At 39.3% G+C, this 21,525-nt stretch overlaps 1 non-coding gene and 1 pseudogene across 1 annotated transcript; one reads left to right on the top strand and one right to left on the bottom strand.

The window, feature by feature from the left end:
- Positions 1-37: 37 nt before the first annotated feature.
- LOC130866862 (polyadenylate-binding protein 2-like) lies at positions 38-20,312 on the bottom strand (annotated as a pseudogene).
- A 769-nt stretch (positions 20,313-21,081) lies between these two features.
- LOC130867146 (U6 spliceosomal RNA) lies at positions 21,082-21,188 on the top strand. The gene has a single exon (XR_009056414.1). It is a non-coding gene; the product is annotated as a U6 spliceosomal RNA (small nuclear RNA).
- Positions 21,189-21,525: the final 337 nt, after the last annotated feature.

Genomic DNA, 21,525 nt, shown 5'->3' with positions numbered 1-21,525 from the left:
CCCTGGACCTGCCCTACTGCCCAGAGCAGGTCCCTCCTCAGTTAGTTTTGGAAAAAGTAATTTTCCACCTTCTGTTTATCTTTCTTTTTTTAAAATTCTTTTTTTGATCCAGGGGCCAGCTGTTTAAACCACTGTAGAATCCAGACTGGGAGCTGTTGTAATTGGTAGTTTGGGCACGGTATTGGGCACACGGGTAACCTGTCTGTTGTGCTGAATGGAATCACCTTGATCTGTCTCCCTCTAAGCAGGGAATCATCTAAAGCCAGGGAAGTCCTCACTGACTCTTTGTCTAAGAATTCTATATATGCAAACCCTTTGGCAAGGCCACTGAATTTGTCACAGACTGTGGTAACATGGTTGACTGAACCACAGCCATGAAAGTGAGCTTCCAGCTCTTCTGCTGTTGCACCATGGTCCACATTGCCAACATAGATGGAACTGGCATCAGCCTCCATCTTCTCTAGAGACAAGATCACTGAGCCAGCATTGCCTGGGGTTGTAGTCTTAGTCATCTGCTTCTCTACCTCATTTTGTAGCTCCTTTAACTTCTCATTCTCTTCCTCTATCTTCCTGACTCCATGAAGCTTTGATCACTTCTAGCAATCATACAGAGAATATCATACACAAAAATATACAAACATACACAAAAAATAGCAGCAACCTTATTTTCAAAAGTGCTTGGAACTCCAAGCAGTTGGAGTAAATCAAGTGGATTTACATGTACACTGATTCTTTAAAAATCTGTTCTCTTGAAATTCCATTTAAAAAGATTTCATTTCCTCACTGTAATGCAGACTTGGATTCCATCACCAACTATAGGAAACAGCATTGTAAGTAATCCTAACAGACATCATTTTCTTTATCACAAGAGAATGAGATGCTTTCAGTAATTAAATCTGTTTTCTGTAGAGTAAAAACATAAGAAGACTTCAAATGAAAATTGTAAATTTTGGTGAAACAGCCCTTCTCACCCAACCCATTTTCTATTATTGGTAAAGGAGAGAACAGGGGTATACAGGATATGTGATGGCCAGTGATTTCTTAGGAATTGATTTTGAATAGAACCTTCTTGTTCTTCATTTATTTATTTATTTATTTATTTATTTATTTATTTATTATGTATGCAATGTTCTGTCTTTGTGTATGTATGCAGGCCAGAAGTGGGAACCAGACCTCATGACAGATGGTTGTGAGCCACCATGTGGTTTCTGGGAATTGAACTCAGGAACTCTGGGAGAGCAGGCAATGCTCTTAACTGCTGAGCCATCTCTCCAGCCCCCCTTCTCGTTCTTCTTTAAGATACAATACTATATATATATATATGTGTGTGTGTGTGTGTGTATGTGTGTGTGTGTAGATTTGTGTTTGTCAATGGTGTCATCTATATTGTTGATTTTGTGAACCATATTTTATTTATATTATTCATTGTTTTTGAAAATGATGGACCTTCCCCAGTTTGTACTCAGAATATTTTTTATCCTCTTTGGTGATAAACAGTTTTACTTTTCTCTTCTTGATCTCAGATGCTTGATTCTATTTTTTTTTTTTTTTTTTTGGTTTTTCGAGACAGGGTTTCTCTGTGGTTTTGGAACCTTTCCTGGAACTAGCTCTTGTAGACCAGGCTGGTCTCGAACTCACAGAGATCCGCCTGCCTCTGTCTCCCAAGTGCTGGAATTAAAGGTGTGCGCCACCACCGCCCAGCTTGCTTCTAATTATTTAATTTTATTTTTTAATTTATATTTTAATAATAAAGCTTTCCTGAAGATCATAAAGTAAAACAGATGCTATGACCAGCCTTACACCTCATTCAAGGCTGACACATAGATTTAATCCCAGTAGTCACATCATTCTGTTGTGGAGTCAAATGCTGGTGTCTCATATCTTTAATCCTGTCACCAAGGAGTTGCAGATAAGAAGTGGCATGCCTAGGCAGAGAGAGGAATATAAGTTGGTATAAGAGAGGAGCTGAGGACTGAGTGTTTTGTAGAAATAGCATTTACTCTGAGGACTTACGGAGACAGGATATCCCATTTGGTGAGTCTAACAACATTTATCTAGGGACTTCCCTTGGAGGGAATGCTGAGGCTAAGGAAAAGTTAGATTAAGAGAAATGAAGACAGAATCATTGGTTAGACTGAGAGGATGAAAGGTCAATAGAAAACAGCCTGAGTTTATTTCTCAGCCAGCATATATACTAAACACAGTCAAAAGGCAGATCAAAAAGCAGTACAGTCAGCCCCCCACCTCCCTGCACTGTGCTTGGAGGCAGCTCAAACCTGTGCATTATCTGATTCAGCTAAGAATCTTCTAATCACTAACAAGGAGTGCCCCTGGCTGCCCTACACTAGCCCAAATCTTAATAGAAAAATTAGGGCTGGGTGGTGGTGGCGTGCACCTTTAATTCCAACACTCGGGAGGCAGAGACAGGCGAATATTTGTGAGTTCGAGTCCAGCCTGGTCTACAAGGGCTAGTTCCAGGACAGGCTCCATAGGTACAGAGAAACCCTGTCTCGAGAAACCAAAAAAAAGAAAAGAAAAGAAAAGATAGGCTCTTTCATCTGGGCAAAATGCTTTTTCTGTTGGGAAACACAGATGTTACTCACAGCCCACAAGGTTACTGGAAGAACAGCAGGCATGCTTGAACACAAATGGAATCTTCAAGTCTGAAATGACTTCAGATGGAAACTGAGTCACATGTGGGCTCCCATATTGGACTGCAAATTTCATAAAGTTAGGAACTAGTGGGTAGATGCTATGCTTCTCTAATCTTTCAGCTTTCAGCCCTACTATCTGACTACAGATTTTATGAATAAGATCAATTTGCACTATATCTAAAATCTAATTTTAAAAATGTGTAGTAGGGAACTGCAGGCTGCATTCCTGCCACCCGGCTCTCGGCCGCCTGCCTAGCTTATGCCCCAAAATAACAACACACAAACTGTATTCTTTTAAACACTGCTTGGCCCTTTAGCTCTAGCCCTTACTGGCTAATTCTCATATCCCGATCAATCCATCTCTAATAAACTGTATAGCACCAGTCTTACCAGGAAAGATTCAGCATGTCTGACCTGGCTGCTTGCTTCATCGCTTCTGCCCGGGAGAGGGGAGCATGGCGTCTGAGCTCACTTCCTCTTCCTCCCAGCATTCTGTTCTGTTTACTCCACCCACCTATGTTCTAACCTATCAGGGCCAAGCAGTTTCTTTATTAATTAACCAATGACCTTTCTCCATCAAAAAAGGCTTCTTCTTAATTCCTGTTCATGATTTTGGGTCTAAATCTCTATCAAGTAACTTAAAATTATGATTTTGAATTCTGTATACAAATAAAAAAAACTATGCTCCTTTAACCTCTTTGAGCTTTACTACATATAGCACTTAAAAGGTTTTCTACAGTAAACTATGATCATTCTTAGCAGTGACCATTAAAATCTTAAACAAGGGCTTAAGGCCCCACACCATTGATTCCTCCTAGAGTGTGGTAATGCCACTAAACTGACTACCCTCCTCCAAAGGTCAGCTTTGGGCTATAAATTATTCAGGACAATTCCAAGATTACTATCTAAGATGGTCCTCATGCACTACACTAGCCAGAACTTGAGATAATTCCTCCACTTTCCCATTACACAAAGACTGGACAAGAGATAATACAGGCAATTCTCCCATGAATTGAAATTATCCTAGGTTTATTTCAGGGACCCTTATAGATGCCATTGCCCACAGACAACAAAAAATAATTTTTAAAACACGGTTCCCATATTTCCAAGAGTTGGGGTGCCACGCCAGCATGGGCTGGAACCAAGAGTCTTGGCGGAGGGTGTCCAGGTTGAATGAATACACAGAGCAGGAGGTTGAGGTGCAACAGCTTCCTTTATTGTCTGCTGGGCTGGTTTTATAACATGGCACCAAATGAGGAGGGGTCTGCAAAGGGACTGTAACCTGACCCTGGCAGGGATCAAGGACCAGTCACCATGCACTCAAAATTCCTTCCTTCCCCGCTCCAGGAGCAGAGGGAATTTATTATGTTTTCCTTGCAGATAAGCACCTCAAATGGGGGCAGGGATATCAACTCGGGGCTGCAATTCTCACATTGGGGTAAGCAGTTTGATCATGCATTAGGTCATGATTTATATCATCATTGAGGTGGAGGTGGTAACAAGTTACTATGGGTAATGGTAAAAAATATAAACAAAGGAGATAATATTCAGTTATCTTCTGAAAAGAAAAAGGGAAGATGTATAAATTATAGGATAAATGATAGATTACTAAATTGACTTTAAATAAAAACAACAATTTTTATTAAATATTTTACATTAGCATGGCTTTTATATATTAATACGTATTTGAGATTATTTTTGTTATATTATGGATGTTTCTAATCTTATTTAACATATTGTGTATATTCATGCAAATTCAAGGTTATTTTTGATAAAACATACTATAAATACTTTTCAACTCTTATGTATTGTTTTGTGTCCAACAAGTCACTTTACGATGTAAAATAAATCTCTAGTTCTTAAAATTACTATTAAAAGCTATTTAAATTAATAAAATTACAAGTTAATAGTTACATGTTACAATCATACTTGTGATCATGTTAGGGAGTCTTTCACAGTGAAACAAAAAGACATTTCATTTCCATTTTTTTTATGATAGGGTTCCTTTGTATTACTCTGGATTTCCTGGAAATCACTTTGTAGACCAGCCTGGCCTTTGGCACACTGAGATCAGCCTTCCTCTGCCATACAAGTACTGGGATTAAAGACAGGCACCATCACTGCCTGGCCAAAACTACATTTTAAATAATTCATCAAACATTTCCTATTCAAAATATGGCATTTAAGATGGTATGAGGTGTTCCTTACAACACCAATCCACTTCAGAGAAATGATGGATATCATAGAAATGACTAAATGTAGTTAACTTTATGCTGGCAAGACTTAGGCACTGGCAACAAACTGCCCTTTGACTTAACTACTGACAGGATACTGTCTAAGTTAGATAGGCAGGACACGAAAGAAAGTGACAGCTGAGTGTTGCCATAGCAAGGCAGGAGAATCCTTCAAAATTCCTGCTTCACAGAAACTTGGTCAGATCTTCTAGGTGTATAGGCTAAAGTTAAAAGTCCAACAGTACAGTGGAATCTTGGGTGACTGTCCAGGCAGTCAGTTGTTTTTGTCATTTCTTGGTTTTTTAAAATTGTTTTTATTGAGGTATATATTTTTCTCTGCTCTCCTCCCTTCCTCTCCTCTTCTACCTTTTCCCATGATCTCCATGCTTGCAATTAGTTCAAAAGATTCTGTCTTTTTCTACTTTCCATGTAGATTATATCCATGGATGTCTGTCTTAGATTCCTCTTTGTTATCTACGTTCTCTGGGGTTGAGAATTGTAGGCTGGTTTTCTTTGCTTTAGGTCTAAAAGCCACTTATGAGTGAGGACATTGTATATTTGTCTTTCTGGGTCTGGGTTACCTCACTCAGTATGATGTGTTCTTGATCCATAAATTTGCCTGCAATTTCCAAATGTTATTATTTTTTTCTGCTCCATTCTGTAAATGCAGCACATTTTCCTCATCCATTCTTTGGTCAGGGAGTGTTTAGGTTGTTACCAGGCTAATACAAATAGTGCTGCTGTGAATATAGCTTCACACATGCCCTTGCGGTATGATTGAGAATCATTTATGTTATACCTAAAAGTGGTATTGCTTGGTCTTGAGGTAGGTTGTGTCCTAATTTTCTGAGAAATCACCATTCTGATTTCTAAAGTGATTGTACCAGTTTGTGTGCCCACCAGTGTGGCGGCGCAAATGAATGTAGACAGATTATATAGATATATACAGCTTTAATAAGGAAATAAACTTACAGGACCAAAGGTTCCCGCGGTGTACCGGAAAAGCGGAGCAAAAGAAAAGGGGCTGCTGGGCTCACGCCCGGCAGATTTATCCGTAAACATTAGCCCGAGGCGAACACGCCCCCAATGGGTGGGGCTATGTCCCTACATCTCCCCCTTTTGTCTAAATAAGATAGAACCAAACCAAATACAACTATATACAATAATAACAAATAATAAATATAACAAACAATATTGAGAACAAAACTTTTGCTAAACATTCTATCTCAAGGAGTCTAAATAACATAGAGAGTAACTACAATTATATAATCTTCAACTCCGTCAAAGATCTGAGAAGGGAATAAAGATTACTTAACAATCGAGAGATATCCAAAATGTGCAACAATTGACAGAGACAACTGACTACCTGGGCAATCACCCAAAGTCTCGTTTGCAATGTTGAGTCAACCAACTTTGACTAAGGCCTAACATAACTGGCATACCATTATTAAAGGCAAGGAACTTTCTTAGGACTATCCTACCCTGTCTTGGCAAGATAAGACAATCCTGTTTCATCCACTTAGGGATATTCTGTATCTTTGTCAGAAGTTGAGGTATGGGCTTTTCTTAACCCAAAGGCCAGTTCTGCCAAGAAGACAAGCTCCCAGTGGAGTGTCTTTGGTGCTCAACGTTCTCTCGGGAGTAGAGTGGTGTTGCCAGGAGTAATTGTGTCTCTTTGGCATAGAAATTTTAGGTTAGATTAAAGGCCATTTTCTACAGCTCTTCGAAGAGGCTGAAGATCATACTATCTATACTAAATATAATCTCTATGTAACTAAAAGACCTGATAAACTTAAAAATAAATATGACAAACATATAATTCTCAATACCTATCTAACTTTGAAGACTAAAAGAATAAACAACTGTGCAATATATGAAGACAATGATCTTCAACTGTGAACAATGTCATAGTATCAGAGGTAGAAATGTACAATGTAATATGGTAGATGTATCAATACAATATAGACAAAGTTATAAGCATACTCATACAAAAATAGAGGTAGGAACACTCACATTCAATATTCAACATATCAGTATACAAGAAACAGTACCAGTACAATTTTTTATAAACAGTAATTCACAAATACCAATCATCCCAAAAAACCAGTTATCCCCTTCTTTTCCTCTTCTTCTTCTTCTTTTTTTTTTTCCAAAAAAAAAATCACCCCATCCCCTCAACCCTAAACCAACCATTAAAAGATGTCCCCAACCCTGAGGGCAAACTCTGTTGGGAGAGGGGATGTCGTCCTCTAAGATTGCTTCTAGCTGACATGGGGGCGACGTTCTTCTTAGGGGGTCCTGTGAAAGCAAATGATGGTAAAATTCCCAAATTAACCTTTGACCTAAGAAAATTATAACTAGTCTCAGAGCGTTTTGAGAAGGTCCGACCAGAGTGTTGTCAAAAATGTGCACCATTCAAAATTGTCTCTTGTAGTTGGTACCAAAAAACAGGTCTAATATTAGCGCTTTAAAAAAAAAAATTCATGACGTCATAAAAACCAGATGAAGTTGATGTTGTGGGGCCCCATCTTCATCCTGGAAACTTCAAAGATTACTGTAGGAAAATTTGTTGCTTGTTATGGGAAATTTAAACATTAACAACAAGGACATATACTGACATATAAAGAAAGACACAGATATGAGGAAAAGCAAAGAAAGTTTAAGACATATATATATATATAAATTAATACTTACAGAACAAGTCCCTCCATCAGTAATTAAATATTAGGGGTACCTTAAATTCTTTGAAGAAGGATATTTTCCTGTGGAGATAAGAAGAGAACCCTACCCCCAACCTATCTGTATTACTTACCATCAGTATGATTGCCATCCATGTGATTGAATTGTTATTTATCTTTCCCAACTGGCTTCTCTTCATCAAAACGAATCTTTATCAATTTTGATGGAATCCACAATTTTTCCTCACCTGTGGAGACAAGAGCAAATCCCCTTCCCCAACGCAGCACATCTCCTGGCTTCCATTGTGAGGTCAGCACATCCTTGAAATAAACTGGTTGATTTAGTTCAGTAGACTTTTCCATTATCCAATGTCTTTCTGCAGCCGATGTTCCCTTCTCATTAGCGTTGAGGAAATTCAAGGTTAACAAAGCATTATGTAACCTATTTCTGGGGGTGTTTTCCACCCCTTTCTGTTTGTTCAACATATCCTTTATAGTTCGATTTGATCTTTCTATGACTGCTTGACCTGTAGGATTGTATGGTATACCTGTAACATGCTTGATATTGTAATAATCAAAAAACCGTTTCATTTTCCTAGAGACATAAGCAGGACCATTATCTGTCTTTATTTGTGTAGGTATACCCATGATAGCCATGACTTCTAATAAATGAGTGATAACTGAATCAGCTTTTTCTGAACTTAAGGCCGTTGCCCACTGAAAGCCTGAATACGTGTCAATGGTGTGATGAACATATTTTAATTTGCCAAATTCTGCAAAGTGGAACACATCCATCTGCCAGATTTCATTCCTTTGGGTGCCCTTTGGATTAGCCCCTGCAGGCAGTGGCGTTTGGTTATAGAAAGAGCAAGTAGGGCATTTCTTTACAATCTCCCTAGCTTGTTGCCATGTAATAGAAAACTCTTTCTTCAAACCTTTGCTATTAACATGATGTTTTTTATGAAATTCCGAGGCTTGTAGCACACTACCAATCAATAATTGATCAATTTCTGCATTACCTTGTGCTAGAGGACCTGGCAGACCCGTATGGGATCGGATGTGTGTTATGTACATAGGGCAAAGCCTGTTCCTAATCAAATCTTGCACCTGGATAAACAAAGAGGTTAGTTCTGTATCATCAGGTATAAATTCAGCAGTTTTAACATTTAAAATAACTCTTTCTGCATATTGTGAATCAGTAACTATATTAATAGGTTCTTTAAAATCCCTTAGCACCATAAGAATGGCATATAATTCTGCCTTCTGGACAGAATCATAAGGACTTTGTTTCATCTTATCCAAGTTTTCTGATTTGTAACCTGCCTTTTCTGATTTATTGGCATCAGTATAGAATGTACGGGCTCCAGTTATTGGAGTATCATGGATGATTTGAGGAAGGATCCAAGAAGTTCTCTTTATGAAGTTAAGCCTCTTGCTTTTTGGATAGTCGTTATTAATGTCTCCCAAAAAATTAGCATAAGTTCTTTGTCATGGTTCATTATCTTCCCATAATTTTTTTAGTTCATCAGCAGTGAAAGGCATTATAATTTCTGCTGGGTCTATGTCTGCTAGTTGATGAAGTCTCAATTTGTCTTTTATAATTAACTCAGAGATTTTTTCCATATAAGTTTTTAGTTTCTTACTTGGTTTATGTGGTAAAAAGATCTATTTCAAGATAATATCATTTCTCTGCATTAAAATTTCTGTAGGGGAAATTTTTGATGGTAGTATGACGAGAATACAATCGAGTTCTGGATTTACCTTGTCCATATGTGCCTGTTGTAATTTTTTTTCAATCATCGTTAGTTCCTTTTTTGCTTTAGCTGTTAATTCTCTGGGACTGTTTAAAACTTTGTCACCATCCAAGTTTTTGTTTAAATGAATTATTAGATTAGGTGTTATCCCAATAGCTGGCTGTAGACTGGAAATGTCCCCTAACAGTCTTTGACAGTCATTAAGAGTCCGTAGGTGATCTCTCCAAATTTGTGCCTTTTGTGTCTTAATTTTTTTCAAATTTATTTTATAACTTAAATAATTAACAGAATCTCCCTTCTGAATCTTTTCAGGAGCAATTTGCAATCCCCATTTAGGTAAAAGTATTTTTATTTCTTTAAACAGTCTGTTTAAGGTATCCATGTTTGAATCGGATAACAAAATGTCGTCCATGTAATGATATACTATCGATTTGGGAAATTTCTTGCGTATTATTTGCAATGGTTGATTCACAAAATATTGGCACAGGGAGGGGCTATTTAACATATCCTGGGGCAGGATGGCCCAGTGGTACCTCCTTGAAGGTTGAGAATTATTATAAGTAGGCACTGTGAAGGCAAATTTTTCTCTATCTTCTTTTTGTAAAGGTATAGTGAAAAAATAATCCTTTAAATCAATAACTATGAGAGGCCATCCTTTTGGCAATAAAGAGGGCAAAGGAATTCCAGATTGCAGAGGGCCTATAGGTTGAATAACCTTGTTGATAGCCCTGATATTTGTCACCATTCTCCATTTACCTGATTTTTTTAACCATAAATACAGGAGAATTCCAAGGCCTGGTAGATTCTTCTATATGTCCAGCATCTAATTGTTCTTGTACCAACTGTTCTAACTGTTAATTTTGGTATTCCATTGTTGTAATAGGTCATGACCCCATAAATTCATTGTAATATTGGCTACATATGGCCTTAATTTTCCTATTTGTCCCTTTGGTCCTATACATTTAACCCATCTTGTGCTCTGCCTTATTCGAGATAGGGTTCCAATTCCCAGGAGCTGAACATTTACATTCTGAGGAGGTCAATACGGATGCCAAGATTCTGGGGTAATGATACTTATATCTGCACCTGTGTCCAGCAGCCCAGTAATAAAAATGCCATTTATACACATTCTCAGCATTGGTCTTTGATCATTTATAGAAGTTTGTCAAAACATATGGAACTCATCTTTCTGATCATTATTGCTTGTAACAGTAGGCATGGGGCTTCCTAATTGTCCTGACAAGTCATGTTCTCTGTAGTAACTGGAAATGACTGAACCATGTTTGCCATGGGGGCCTGTGAGGCCCCCCTCTCATGTTCCCCATCTGTATCAGGTTGTCTTGTCTATCTCTTGTAGACCTGCATTCATTTGTCTAATGTCTACCCTTTTCATATCTTCTATACAAACCTGAAGGCTGAGTCCTCCTATTTCTGTTATTTCTAGAAGATGTATTATTATTATTTCTGAAAATCCGTTGTCTACAATTCCTTTTCATATGACCCATTTTGCCATAATTAAAACATTTGGTATTCTGATGTCTCCTTTTGCTATCGGAAATTGCTTCTTCTACCCATGCTTCAGTGCCGTAGTCAAATGTATCAACATTCAGTGTATGCAAGACCCATTCTTTCAATGGCACTGATCTGAGCTTTAAAGGTCCCAAAATCCTTTTGCATTCCATATTTGCATTTTCATAAGCCAAAGTCTCAATCATTATACGTCTTGCTTCTGGGTCAGATATCCCTATTTGTACAGCTTTAGTTAGTCTTTGTAAAAAGTTAGTAAAGGGTTCTCTCTGACCCTGTTTAACTCTGACAAATGATTCCATCCTCTGTCCTGGGTCTTGCACCCTGTCCCAAGCCCTTAAGGCTGCTGTAGTACACATGGAGAATGTGTTTTATCCAAATTAGCTTGTTCCTGAGGGTCAGAAAATAGCCCCTCTCCTAGAATTTGATCTATGGAAATCTCAACTCCCTTTGCTCTTTCCTGCTGTTCTAAAAGTCTAGCCTCTTGCCTGAATAAGCATTTCCATTTCAATTGCAGTCCACTCTCAAGGACAGTAGAGCTCAGTTGAAACCAGTCAGAGGGCGTGACTTTATTTTGTGTGGCCCATGATCTTAGCATCTCTTTAATAAAAGAGGCATTCATCCCAAATGTCATTACAGTCTGTTTAATTTCTTTGAGATCATTTATACGGACAGGTCCCCATGTATCTTCCTTGATGACCCTAGGGTTTCTGGAACCAACTACTTTCTCTGTTGTTACAACTGGAAAGGCAGATAGAACTGTGGGTAGAGCTTCGTGGGAATTGTCCCGGAGTGATTTACCCATAGATTTAGTTAAAATTTGCCTTTTTTTTTTGGTTTTTCGAGACAGGGTTTCTCTGTGGCTTTGGAGCCTGTCCTGGAACTAGCTCTGTAGACCAGGCTGGTCTCGAACTCACAGAGATCCACCTGCCTCTGCTTCCTGAGTGCTGGGATTAAAGGCGTGTGCCACCATCGCCCGGAAAAATTTGCCTTTCTATCTCTTGCTCTTCTTTCTCAGAATTTAAAAATTCCTCAATCTTTTCAATTTTATTCACCATTGCCTTCTGTAATGTCTGAATCTCCTGTCCAGAATTATGTTCTAAAGCCTTCATTGAGGATTCTAAAGTATGAAGTTTGTCCATTAGAGATAACATCTCATCTTTGGACATAATTTTTATAGCATATACCGTGCCTTCTTGTATTGACAATCTTTCCACCAATCTGTCATAAGCTTTAGACAAAATCCGATTGTCACATTCAGCAGTTTTGATTCTCTCAGTTAATGTTTCAGTTCCTATTGAAAGGGACTGAAACTTATGATCCAAATCAGCTGTTCCCTCTTCCATAGTAATGAATTTCTCCTTAACATCAGCCTGTACCTCTTCTAAATTTTGTTCAGTTTGTTGAGTTGCATTAAACAAAGATCTGTTCTCTGCCTGGAGAACTTCAAGCTGATTTTTTAGAAGATTGTTGTCATGCTCAATTGTTTTTAAGCGTTCAACCTTGTCTCGTAAAGACTTTATCATATTTCTATTATCAAACCATATAGTACCAAGGAAAACTACGAATCCCAGAAAGATCCATATCTGTGGGCTGACAGACATTTCTTGTAAAATCTCCCACATGGTACAATTGAAAAGGCTGTTAAAGTCTTGACTGGTAATTTTTTAGACATTTTTCTTATTTATAAAAGAAAATTATGTACTTGTAATGACGTTTTCCTGTCAGTGGTGGCGAAAGAAATGCACCTGAGTCCACGTGGTCTAAACCAGAGCCGGTCTGAAACAATTAACTCAAATCAAAAATTATTGTACTGCCTGATAAGGGAAGGGGTTGGCGGCTTTTGCTTCAAAACCGCAGGTGCTTCCGTTAAATCAGGCAGTGAGGGTTTGCTCTGTGGGGGTCGCTGCTCTGCGACTGTATCGTGGCCTGGAATGGGGGATGGGAAAGCGAGCAGGGAGCGCGCTGTAAAAGCTAGCAGGTTTTACTCGCCCATTCGCACTTCCTGAGCTCTGGTAACTAACTTGCTCGCATAGGCTGGGAAAGATGGAGCTTGCGCCGCCCCCCCCCCCCCCCCGTGTCGGGTTGGGGGCAAAATAGCCCCACGTTGGGCACCAAAATGTGGTGGCATAAATGAATGGAGAAAGATTATAAAAAAATATACAGCTTTAATAAGGAAATAGACTTACAGGACCACAGGTTCCCATGGAGAACAGGAAAAGCAGAGCAAAAAGGGCTGCTGGGATCACACCCAGCAGATTTATAAGTAAACATTAGCCCAATGCGAACACGCCACCAATGGGTGGGGCTATATCCCTACAGTAGTGACATGTTCCCTCTGGAGATTTGATATGGACACTTCTCAAATGTGCATCTTGCTTCCTGTTTCTCTGCTCCACTTCACTCTCTTTGGGCCTGCTCAAGGGAAGGTGGGCTCGGATGGTAGGAGTCCATTTTATTACCTAGAGCTCTGGAGCACACCAATCTGTCGAGCTTGTTTCCTTCCCTCATCTTCTCTCTGTCTTTTGCAGTCCCTGCCTGCTCCTGATATACCAGGTCTAGGCATACCCTACCCTTCTTTCCTCAGGATCCTGCCTCTGCAGTTTGTCTGGTGAATTTTTTTGGTTCCTTTTTGTTTATTTTTCTGTCTTTCTTTGCAGATTTTTGTAGCAGAAAGAACTCACTCCCAGTGGATTCAGTGTTAATTCCACTTACCCCCGGGGAAATACACAACTTTGTTTTGGGAAGTTTTGCAGTGTTGTTTTCTTGTTGTTTACCAGGTGTCCTTGTTTTGTTTTATTTTTCGTTTACCTTTTTCCCCTTTATTTGGAGGGAATGGGAAGAAGTTGGAATAAGGAGGTAGGAGCTGGATTGTGTTTATTTTTTAAACTCAATTACAATGGATGGGGTATTTTAAAATAATGTGTCATGAGGAAAGTTGTTTATGGAAAAAAAGAAAAATGAAAATTTATTTTCTCCTACATGTATTATGGTCCAAGATGTGAATTATGCTCTATTTATCTGCCCAACACAATGCACACCTGAGAAATGTCTACAGACCAGAAATTCCTTTGTTCCCTAGAATTAAGTTTCACTGGTTCACACCTTTGCAGCTAGTGGCAGGATCACATTAAAAGTATTCTAATCATGCATTGCTAGAAGATCAATATCTTCATTTCTTACCAGTTTCTAAACTATTTGTAATCTTTATAACACAAATCTGAAATTGGAAAGCAACATTGAGAACTTCTGGAATCTAGACCTTCAGTTTTCTAATCTCTCTACCCACTGCACACCAAAAGCAGTGCCCATGTGTGTACTCTGGACAATCACCATCATATCCTAAATTTCCAGAGTCTCCCCTGCCCCAATAAATTCATACATAGGGACACTCAGAGGACAAGGGACACTGCCAACATGAACCACATGGACCAACATAAAGTCTGGCTCATGATCAGTCCAAGTCACAGAAGAAATGACAGTTAAATAGACCTCAACACCCAACACTAATCATGGTATTGCTTGTGATATTCCTTACTACTCCTACTGCAGAGGCAGAATAGAATCATGGGAACCCACAAACTGTCTGGCACTAATCCTCCCCATTGCTAACCCTTCCCAGAATTTCTCACTGGGTAGGGCCACCCAGCTGGGCTTCACAATATTAGCAGCTCCCCTATAGGAGGATCAGAGATCAAATGACTCAGACAGCACAGTCCTTCCAGTTCTGCCCTCCCAGCCCAGTAAACAGGGCCCTAGTTTAGATAGTTTGTATTTAGTACACATAATTCGACTCTCCTACACCACATCCTGTTTCTCATCCAAAGCACAGGGTCCGTTGTGTGCACATTGCATTGCACACTCACTTTCCAGTGTAGCCATACCATTGCCTCCAAATGGGAAATCCTGAAAACAAACACAGGTCACATTCATAAAGGAATCACTGTTCCTGTGTAACTGTGGTTACTTTGTAACTGTTGTTAAACAAAAACAAACCATGAATTAGATAACAATCAGGATGATGTTAGGGCTTGGAGGGAGCAAAGACAATGTGAATATGATTTAGTTTTAATCTCAAAAATTATTTTGAAAAGTTGAAATACATTAAAGGCCATGTGCTCCAGAGACTAAGGATTTGTATTAGAGCACAATAAATATTTGTCATGTATTTTCCCTAAAGATGAAGATCTTACTGCAGAAAAGTAACAGTCCTGTTAAGCAGGGCCACAACGTTTTACCCAGATCATTTATTTTTGATGAAATATTGTATACATTGCAATTAGGTATCAAGATAAGGTCAGTCCCATGCCTAGGTTGCCATTGTCTGTGGACTGCAAACAATGGTCAATCAGGACAATCATACAGCATCACAAGTGACTACCTGATTCCACATAAGTAATCTCAGTTGAAGGAGGAAAGCTCTCACCCTCAGGCCAACCTCTCACTTCCTGCACTGTGTCTCCACCAGCTTCAAACTTAGTCATTGAGTTCAATTCTTATACCAATCCCTCTTCATTTCTAAGTCCCCAATAAAAGCCAGAATGATTAGCACTCTTTAACTGCTCTATTTTTCTCTTTGACTGACTAGTGAAGGAAAAACCTGGAAGGAGTTGCAGGACTGTCTTACCAGAACTGGGCAGCAGAGGCAGGACTAGAGGTTCAAAATAATTCTCAATTACATAGCATGAAACAAGCCTAAAGTATAGGAGACGTTGCTCTACATAGAAATCAACATAACTTGAAAGAAATAAAATGAAAGTCTCAATGACTTAGAAACATTGGAGAACAGAAACAAATAGAGATAACAGCCACAATACACTTAAAGAAAGTATTTGAAACTGATACCAAAAAGTGATTTTTAAAGTGATGATAATAATGCACTTTTAGCTGGGCAGTGGTGGCTCAGGCCTTTAATCCCAGCACTCCAGAGGCAGAAGAAGGCAGATCTTTGTGAGTTTGAGGCCGGCCTGGTCTACAAGAGCTAGTTCCAGAACAGGCTCCAAAGCTACAGAGAAATCCTGTCTCAATACACCAAAAAATGCACTTTTATGATTAAATGACATTTTCTGTATTGACTTTACAAAAAAGAGTAGGCCCTTCCCTAGAAGAGGGGATGCCATTAACAAGAGATAGATTGATGGTGCCCTTACATATGTTGACTTCTGAGATCTGTAACCTGACACATAGAGTTAGGCAATGGCCTGTTTTTCAAATCTCCAAGCCAACATAACTCTGTCAAGCAAGATTGTTCATATTTCTTATCAAAAGCAATCTACAGATTGAATATAATGCCCATCAAAATCCCAGAAAAATTTCAAAGATTTCAAAAGAACAGTACTCAAATTCATATGAAAAAACAAAAAAAAAACAACCCAGGAAAGCCAAAAGAATCTTATCCAATAAAAGAACTTCTGGAAGCATCACAATCCCTGACTTCAATCTTTACCACAGAGGTAGAGCACTGAAAACAGCCTGGTATTGACATAAGAACAGACAGGAGGACCAAAGGACCTGAATAGATGATGTGGATATCAATACACATATGTTCAAACTCCTGATATTTGACAAGGAAGCAAAACATATTAAATGGAAAAAGAAATCATATTAAACAAGTGGTTCTGGCATACCTAGATATCAACATATAGAAAAATGAAAATAGACACATATCTATCACCATGCACAAATCTCAAGTCGAAATGGATCAAAGACCTCAACATAAAGCTAGCCACACAGAAAATTATAGAAGAAAAAGTGGAAAGTACACTTGAAGGCATTGGCACAGGGAACCACTTCCTAAATATAACTGCAGCAGCACAGACACTGAGAGAAACGATTAAATGGGACCTCCTGAAAGTAAAAAGCTTCTGTAAAGCAAAGGACATGATCAACAAGGTGAAATGACAGCCTACAGAATGGGAAAAGATCATCACTAACCCCACATCAGACAGAGGTCTGATCGCCAAAATATACAAAGAACTCAAGATATTGGACACCAGGGCTGGAGAGATGGCTCAGCAGTTAAGGGCACTGACTGCTCTTCCAGAGGACCCAGGTTCAATTCCCAGCACCCACATGGCAGCTCACAACTCTCTGAAAATGCAGTTCCACGAGATCTGACACCTTCACACTAATGAACATTAAATAAAAGTTAAATAAATCATTAAAAAAAAGATACTGGACACCAGAAGATCACATAATCCAATTAAAAAAAATGGAGTAAAGACCTAAAGAGAGAACTCTCAACAGAGGAATCTAAAATAGCTGAAAGACTCTTAAGGAAATGTTCAATATCGTTAATCAGAAAATGCAAATCAAATCAACTCTGAGATTCCATCTAACACCTGAAAGAATGGCCAGGATTAAAAACACCAATGACAACTTATGCTGGAGAGGTTGTGACGAAATGGAAACACTTCTGCATTGCTAGTGGGAATACAAGCGGGTACAGTCCCTTTGAATGTCAGTGTGGCAATTTCTCAGAAAATTAGGAAACAACCTTTTTCAAGACCCAGTAATAACACTTTTGGGTATGTGACCAAAGGATGCTCAATTGCCCCACAAGGACATGTGCTCAACTATGTTCATAGAAGCTTTGTTTGTCATAGTCAGAGCCTGTAAACAACCTAAATGCCCCTCCATAGAAGAATGGATAAGGAAAATGTGATACATTGACACAATGGAGTACTATACAGCAGAAAAAAATCTTGAATTTTACAGGAAAATGGATGGATCTAGAAAACATTATTTTGAGTGAGGTAACCCAGACACAGAAGGATAATTATCACATGTACTCACTCATAGGTGGTGTTTAAGCATAAAGCAAAGCAAGCCAGCCTACAAACCACAACCCAGATCTGAGACAAAATGAGGATGCTAAGAGAGACTTACATATATCTAATCTATATGGGAAGTATAAAGTATAAAAAGACAAGATCTCCTGAGTAAATTGGGTGCATGGGGACCTTGGGAGAGGGTGGAAGGGGGGGATGATGAGGCAGGGAGTGAAGCAAAGAAAATTGTAGAGCTCAATAAATATCAATAAAAAACGATCAATCATATCTGTAGAGGATAGTTGCCTAATTGCAAATTCAGTGTTCCTTGACTCAAGATAACCTTCCTAAACTGGACAACCACACAATCTGCTCTGTGTTTATTCACATGACATTAATTTACACATGCTGGGCAATTACAAACTGCTACTGCTACCTCAGTCAGGCCCTTTTTCATAGTGGTGGCTCCAACAGCTGATTGCCTATGCTGTGCCCCCTGCAGTGCACACAATAATCTATTATTCCTATTGTGGTCTCCTGCGACTACATTGCACAGTCAGCTACGTGGCTCAAATGCACTATTTTATTTTATTTTAATATATTGGTTTTGTTTGAGACAGGGTATCTCTGTAGCTTTGGTGCCTGTCTGGGAACTAGCTCTTGTAGACTACACTGGCTTCAATTTCACAGAGATCTGCCTGCTTCTTCCTCCAGAGTGATTGGATTAAAGGCATGCACTACCACTGCCTGGCAAATACATAATTTTAAAACTGTGAATTGGTACAGTCATTTAAGAAATTTGATGGTGAGCTACGTGGTTTTGATGCACGCCTTTAATCCCAGCACTCAGGAGGCAGAGGCAGGTGGATCTCTGTGAGTTTGAGGCCAGGCTGGTCTACCTGAGCGAGTTACAGGACAGGCTCCAAAGCCACAGAGAAACCCTGCCTCGAAAAACCAAAAAAAAAAAAAAAAAAGGTGCTGGAGAGATGGCTCAGAGGTTAAGAGCATTGCCCGCTCTTCCAAAGTTCCTGAGTTCAATTCCCAGTAACCATATGGTGGCTCATAACCATCTCTAATGGGGTCTGGTGCCCTCTTCTGGCCTGCAGGCATACATGGAAGGAATGCTCTGTATACATAATAAATAAATATTAAAAAAAAGAAAGAAAGAAAAGTTTCCATTTTTAAAATAAAAGGAAGTTTCATGGTGTAATATAGAGGACACTCAAGGTCACTGTCCAGGAAAGCAACAGACAGGGACCAAGGCCACCTGAGTCAACATAACAGAAGTTTTTTCAGAAACAGTATTTCTTTTTTCTTTTCTCAAACTCACAGAGATCCGCCTGCCTCTGCCTCCTGAGTGCTGGGATAGAAACAGTATTTCTATCTGGATGGAAATGCAGCTCTTCTAGAATTAATATGCCTTTCCACTGAGAAATCACATCACACACTTAGAAGATTAATAAAGAAAAGTCTCTTTAATGATGTTATGCATTGATCTCTGTCCAGTGCTCAAGGGGGGCTAGGTTAGATAGATTTTGCATTCAATATATGCTGTTATCCACAAGTATCCCTTAGGATAATGGTCCAGATTAAACTTTGAACAATTGAAATAGAAACAGGCAACTTGACAGTCTAAATATTTAGGCAAAAATATTCTCAGACTATTTTCTCAAGTATACCATAACCTGTTACAGCAGGTCATTCTACACTGACAGGGTTCTAAGGTGAAGATCTCAAGGGAGGAGAAAGACTGGACAAGTAAAAGATAAAAAAAGATAGGGTGGGGAGGTGTTGCAGAAGATGGGTCCCATGCATAGTAAGCTTCTAAGGAAAAATAGCATCTTAGCAAGGTGGTGGTGGGGCACACCTTTAATCCCTTCACTCCAGGATTTTTAGAGACAGGGTTTCTCAGTTCCTTAGGAGCCTGTCCTGGAACTCTTGTAGATCAGGATGGCGTTGAACTCAATGAAATCCATCTGCCTCTGTCTCAAGAGTGCTGGAATTAAAGGCATGCACCACCACTGCCTTTAAATCAGTGATGGCTTCTTTGAAATGGTTTGGAGTCAAATATCTGGACAATCCTGGTGAACAATGCAAACCCCATTCTAATCTCTTCCAGCCCTCATTAGCATATACTTACATTTTGGGTGTTTTAGACGCAGTTCTCCCTCTGCTAAATTCTACTTTGTGGGACTTAATTATTATATAAGCATTGGTCAATTATTGTATCACCAACTCTACTCTACAACATTATGGTACAGTAGTGGAAAGCTACACAACACGTGAGATGCCTTTGATAACCTCCACAAATTTAAATATAGACTCAGATTACATTTAAAGCTTAAATGCAAAGTGCTCGATATCGAGAAGATACTGGACAAATGAGGCTTCTCTGAGTTTGGCAACTTGTATCCATGAATGCAGGCACCCCGTTGAAGTTGACTAAGAAGGAGTTTTAGAGCTTCCTGCTCCCAATACTCTAAGGAGATGAAGCCACAGAGAAAAGTTATTCAGTGGCCTGCCCCTAGGCCCATGAATTAGCAAGGACCATGAGGAACTTCACATACAGGGAATATGGCAGCAGGTTCCCACCCAGACCCATGGAGGTAACACCATAGTGTCTTCTGCACCTCGCCCTCTGCTCCTCCCCATCAGGAGACAGCATTCCCTCACTCACCATGTTGTGCTTCTCCATTTTGCCAAAGTTCTCAGCTCATCATCTCCCTGCAACAGCAACTGCACCCGAAAACAGGAATCCACTGGCGCCAGCTCCTCTTCAAAGCCAAGACTGAAGATGGCTGCCTGGAAGAGACCTGTGCTGCTTCTGACTGGCAGGTTACCTGGAGGGCATGATTGGCTAGTGAGTCCTGAGGGACAAGAGCACTTCCCATAAGGCTATAGTGTATTTAAAGAGACAGAATACTGATTCCTGTCCATTGCTTTATGGGTTTTATTCCTTAAATTTGAAGCACACTCCAGGCAAATGAATAATAATAAAAAGAGTAGTGTTGATGGAAATTTGAATATGTAGAGAATAATTGAGCTAGAATGTCTTCATGAGCACTATTGTTAGCCAGCACATATCTTTCCATGGTCAGGTGAATTAAATATACAACTGCAGTATTTAAGATTCTCTACATCAACAGAACAGGTAGAATAAATCTCACCATTAAGTAAAAAGTGAGCTTATTAGAATGTCTCTTGTCCAGGTAACTTAAGAACAGCTGGCTACCAATGGCAATTGAAGAATCCAATAGCTTTCTTCTCAGCCTTTTGTCTAAGATCACGTGACGAATCCAGTAGTGGTTCTGCCTATAAGGCTCTGTGACTCAGCTGGTTTTAAGTATTCATGAAAATTACAACGAAGTAGGCACTAATGCTCCTAAAGGAATGAGCTTGTTAACCAGAGCTAGAGCACAGAGGCAAAAAAAAAAAAGACCTTTCTTCTTCAAAAGAGTTTATATGTGCTCGCTTCGGAAGCACATATACTAAAATTGGAATGATACAGAGAAGATTAGCATGGCCCCTGGGCAAGGATGACACGCAAATTTGTGAAGCGTTCCATATTTTTTGAATTTTGCATGCAAATAGACAGAAATAGAAAACACCACCCTGAGTGAGGTAAGCCAGACCCAAAAAGAGGAACATGGGATGTACTCACTCATATTTGGTATCTAGCCATAAATAAAGGACATTGAGCCTATAATTCGTGATCCTAGAGAAGCTCAATAAGAAGGTGAACCCAAAGAAAAACATATAGGCATCCTCCTGAATATTAACCTTCATCAGGCGTTGAAAGGAGACAGAGACCAAGACCCACATTGGAGCACCAGACTGAAATCTCAAGGTCCAAATCAGGAGAAGGAGAGAGAGCACAAGCAAGGAACTCAGGACCGAGAGGTGTGCAC

Source organism: Chionomys nivalis, chromosome 26, assembly GCF_950005125.1.
Source record: "Chionomys nivalis chromosome 26, mChiNiv1.1, whole genome shotgun sequence".
Classification (NCBI taxonomy): domain Eukaryota; kingdom Metazoa; phylum Chordata; class Mammalia; order Rodentia; family Cricetidae; genus Chionomys; species Chionomys nivalis.
This window is presented reverse-complemented; position numbering and strand designations above follow the sequence as displayed.